Here is a 4,823-nt window from a genome sequence, read left to right as displayed (position 1 = left end):
TCTGGCTTTGGTGTGTTTGTGTGTCCCTGTGAGGAGTTTTCTGTGTGCAGCCTCACAGAGCAGCAAAATTGTCCTTCCAGGTATGACACTGCTCTATTAATAGTCTATGAGGTACTAGGAGCACATGAAAGACACTTCAGATGACTCTTGAAAAATGAATCAGTATCTGCTCTGAAATTGGACCCCAAGTATGGAATAGGATGTGCCTGTGAGAGATTATTTTGGGGCCATATGGTTTCTTACTCTGCTCCACCCTCCTTTTCAGGAAACTAAAAAGTCCCAGCACCCTGTACTCATTGCAGAGGGATATGGGCATCTTCTGGGAGCAGACTTTGTTGGGCTGTTAGGAATTTTGTTCTTTCCTAACAGATAACTGCTCTGCTAATGCCTCCTGGCCTGTCTTTGTGGAAAACACTTGTGCCGGCAGAAGCCCTTATGCACCAATTCTTGTCTTTATCCTACAAATAAGTTGCTGGCTTTTCTCTTCACCACTCTGCTTTTATCTCCTGTCTGTCCTGTCTGCCACATCTCTCCTGCTGGCTGCTGGTGGGACAAGCCTGTGATTTGTTCCAAGCAAACACACGTGCACAGTTCCCACCATTGTGTGGTCTCCTGCTCTGAACTTACCTGTGGGTGTTTACTTTGGTGCCATGACCTGGTATTTTGTAGCTCTGTATCTTTTTTTCCTCCTTCCTTGATATTTTGTTCCCCTCAGCCACGATAACTCTTCGTCAGAAGCTGCTGCATTTCTGCTTTGATCATATAGAATGCACTGTATAGCCTCGGGTAACACAGTGCTGCTTCACACAGATGAAATAGCTACAAACCCTCTTAGAAGTGGGGTTTAAAAAGGGATACCAGTGAAATCAGATCCCTCTAGCTGGACAGCAGTCTGATAGCAGAACAAGGGCTGTTGTGGTATTTGGCAGCCAGACAGTCTTTATTGTTATTAGATGAAACAAAGCTTGTGATCTTTAGTCCTTGACCTTCACTGCAGCAGCACACTCTTAATCAGACCTTAATTTAACACCTAACATGGGCACAGAAAGGCCCAGCCATGGGCTGCTGGTTTAATTACAAATAGCTGATATCATCCAAACCAATTTAACCTCATTGCTGTGTGCTGGGCACGGGATGGGAATCACAGCACAAACCAGCACCCAACAGAAACAAACAGCAATGGGCTGCTCAAAGTTTTGTTTGTTCACTTAAAAAAGAAATAATTACTCCTCTGGATACTTTGCAGGTGATGTTAAAACCTTTTCAGGGAGAGCTGGAATCAGCATGATTTACTAAATCTCTTTGCCCTTTATGCTTTCACTCTGGCATTTTAGGTATTTCTAATATTTAAAGATCAAACCTCCTGCTGATGGCATTCTCCCATGCACATTCATGGGATCTGTTGCTGTGCAGTAGCATCTGTGTATCTGGGTAAGAAGGAATATTTATGTGTTTCATGATAAGATTTTCACATTTTACTGCTGCTTTGTGCTCAGTTCTTCACAAACTGACACAATATTTATTTTTGACATTTAAATCTGAACAGTCATATTTTTACATGTTTTGACACAAAATTTGGTCTCTTTCTGATTTAGCCTGAAAATCTGAAAACATCCAGTCTTCTTTCAGAAACAGGATTGTTTTGATTAATCAGGTTTCACTCAATTTTTTTTCCCCAAAACCACCATCAGCAAACCAAATAAACAACAAACATTGTAAATAGTCTGCAGCTTTTTAGTAAAATCCCAAATTTTCTATGAAATCTCAGTTAACTACACAAAGATTGCTGCCAGCATCACAGGTTTGCTTGAAAGAGATTGCCTTGAGTTTGCAAGAAGTGGATGCCTACCTCTGGCAGAGCACCTTAACAAAAACACTAATGAATAAAAATGATGTAAAATATTAATGAGCAGCAAGAGCTTGGTCTCTGGAATGTAGAAAACAGAGGTTCCACTGTCAGTGTTTGTCACTGGCTGGCTGAAACTCATCTTGAATCATGTTGCTTCATTCTACAGAAGAACTCTGGTGGCCCTTAATGAGGTTGGGCAAGAAATTAACATTCTGTGTGCTCTGTCCTACCTGACACATCTCCTGTGGCAGGGCAGGACAGGTGCCATTGCTGTCACCTGTGTCCCGTTGCTGCTGGAGGTGGATCTGCCCTGGGACAGTGGCAGGAACAGGCAGGCACTGGGATTTGCACATTGTGCCCATGGAAAGGTGAGTGGGGATTGCCTGACACTCTCAGTAGGAAGCTTCTCACTTCCACTCTGCACAGACATGAAGGACTTCTCAAGATGTAAGAATCAAGCCCCAAGATTTCAGGATGAAAGGAATTTAAAATCAAAATGAACCCAAAACCTCCAAGGGAAGTTGTGAATAAAATTTCTTCTGTTGCAGAGGAAAGCAGGACCTTGCCCATGGAAATGCTTTTGTGCTTTAAAGGCCAGATCACAGAACATCTTCTCTGGTGCTCTCAGGGGCTGTTTGAATGTGAATTCCAGCTGGATTGGTGAGTACATGTTGATCCCCACTGTCCCAGCTTTGGAAGGGGACAAGGCCTTTGTGAGTTTAGCTCTCAGTTTGGTTTCTACACAGTGACTGCTGTGCAGTCATGTTCTGGTTCACTTTGCACAAACTTTCCATTGTAGCCCCCTTACACTGACTGAGCTTTGGCTGAGACAAAAGGAGGACTCGTAGTGTCAGAGCCATGGTGGGACAAGGTTTAATCTCCAGCTGATGCTGTACTTACCCAAAATCAATATGAACAGCAGGCTGTCACTGCAACTGGAAAAAGACTCTCTATGACAGGCTTATGCTTTTTTAAAAACTATTTCAGTTTATCTTGTGCAGCTCTTTTGTATAGGTAATTCTTTCTGTTGCAGGGTCTGCTGAAATGTTCCCAGGCCTGGCTGGAGGATCAGTGTTGCTTTAAAACCTGAATAAACACTTATACGCCCTGGTAGCTTCAGATCCAGTAGCCAGAACAAATGACATTTTGCATGAATTCTTCCAAGTGAATTGCTCTGTGACCACTGTAGGCATTTGAGTTTTTGACTCATGATATAGAGTGCTGTTAAAGCTTTTCTTGAAGAGCTCTGAAATGCCCTTCTTTCACCACCCCGATTGTTTCCCCAGTCAGTGCAGTTAGCTGGGAGCCCAGTATGGTTTCACTACTCCTGTGAGTTATGTTTTGACTTGGGGTTTGGACTTTTTTGTGATTGAATGTTTTTACAGGGCTCCCTGTGACCTCATGCGAGGGCAATCGCTGTGTTGATTTGCAGGAATGTAGATGGGCCTGCAGAAATGTCAGGGTCTCCCATTAAGATGTTTCTTTCACCTCAGCAGGGGGACTGGGTTACTGGAGTGTTGTTACTGCGATGCCCTGCAGTCAGTAACACAGCACGAGAGCACAATTGCCCTGATGTATTCCAGCAGCATGGTGTTAATGTGCCATTGCTTCTCGGGATTTCAGCACCAAGGCATCACTTCTGTGCATTACAATAACACAGGCAAGTGGGCTTCTGCTCTAGGAAAACAGCACCAGTCCCTGCAGCCCTTTGTGCACTGGGGTAGTAGGATACAACCAGCAATTTCCCATTGTGCCTGGATGCAGGGCCTGCTCTCAGAGTCCTGGATGCAGGACCTGCTCTCAGAGTCCTGGATGCAGGACCTGCTCTCAAAGTCCTGCAGAGCCTTTTTCACCTTTTCCCTCTGAGGACTGGATCCCAGCTCAGTGGAAGTCACCAGCACACTCCCATTGCTCTGGGATACCTCTGGAAGAAGGTGGCTCAGTGCTGCATTTCCCTCTTTCACAGTGCCTAAATATTTGCAATAACATTCCAAAGTGCAGTAAATGTTCTATAAGTGCACTCATATATGTGCAGTGCAATGTGGGTGCACTCACAGAACATGTTTTGACTGCAGTTCTCTTTCTGTTGGCATTTGTCTGTACCATCTGATGAGTATTTGCTCTACAAAGGCACCTAAAAGAGCAATTATATTTTCCAGAAAGTCTTAGAAGTTCTCTTTATGGGCAAGTATTTGTTATGCTGGGGATTGAACTCTTGCAAAGAAAGCAAAGTTTCAGCTTTCTTGATAAAGGAAAGCAGCACACCTTGTTCATGTTTTTCGTGATATTTTTGTGATTCTTATCATGCTGAGTGTTCTTCTTAGGTGTGGAGTTCCCAAAGATGGATGGTTAGAGAATCTTAGCTTGTGTGAAATTCAAAACAGGAATTTTTGAGCTTTCATTACTGTAGAGAAAAGCTTGAGAAAAATGCATGTGGAAAACAAATACCAGATTGGAAAGAAGGAACCCAAAGTCATGAGCCAATGTGATGCAATATTGTGGTATAGAGACTAATTTATTCCCAGGTTCTCAATGAAAACTGCTGCTTATCCAGCAAAATAAAAATGTTTTTAATTTTATTGCCTTAAGTATACTTAATCCAACATCAAAATAATTTTGCTTATTTATTTGTCACAAATATTGCACCCTATATGAAAACATAACTTTTCATTAGGAGTTAATCTGATACAAAATTAAATACTAGCCTTATTCAGAGGTACTTGTATATCCATGTGGGTGTGTGAGTATCAGTTTGTGTCCATGTCTTTTTATTTTGAGTTAATACTGGTATTTTCATGCCTGATTCATAATTTTTGAATGCTTGAGCTTGGCAGCACTGAACATCTGCCTTAATTGTGGGTATCAAGCTTCTTTGAAATTCTCACCTAAATTTAAAATTTCAGCCATAAAAAAATAATCCTGGACCAGACAAACCACTTGCCAAATGCTGGGCTATAAATTACAGGCATTTCTT

General features: G+C 42.4%; 1 long non-coding RNA gene across 1 annotated transcript; it reads left to right on the top strand.

The window, feature by feature from the left end:
- Positions 1-1,115: 1,115 nt before the first annotated feature.
- On the top strand, positions 1,116-4,428 carry LOC135455871 (uncharacterized). Its single transcript, XR_010442411.1, has 4 exons — positions 1,116-1,246; positions 1,335-1,431; positions 2,398-2,509; positions 2,883-4,428. It is a non-coding gene; the product is annotated as an uncharacterized LOC135455871 (long non-coding RNA).
- The last annotated feature ends 395 nt before the right edge of the window (positions 4,429-4,823 follow it).

Source organism: Zonotrichia leucophrys, chromosome 19 (assembly GCF_028769735.1).
Source record: "Zonotrichia leucophrys gambelii isolate GWCS_2022_RI chromosome 19, RI_Zleu_2.0, whole genome shotgun sequence".
NCBI lineage: Eukaryota > Metazoa > Chordata > Aves > Passeriformes > Passerellidae > Zonotrichia > Zonotrichia leucophrys.
The sequence above is the reverse complement of the archived record's forward strand: the minus strand, read 5'-3'. Positions and strand labels throughout refer to the sequence as shown.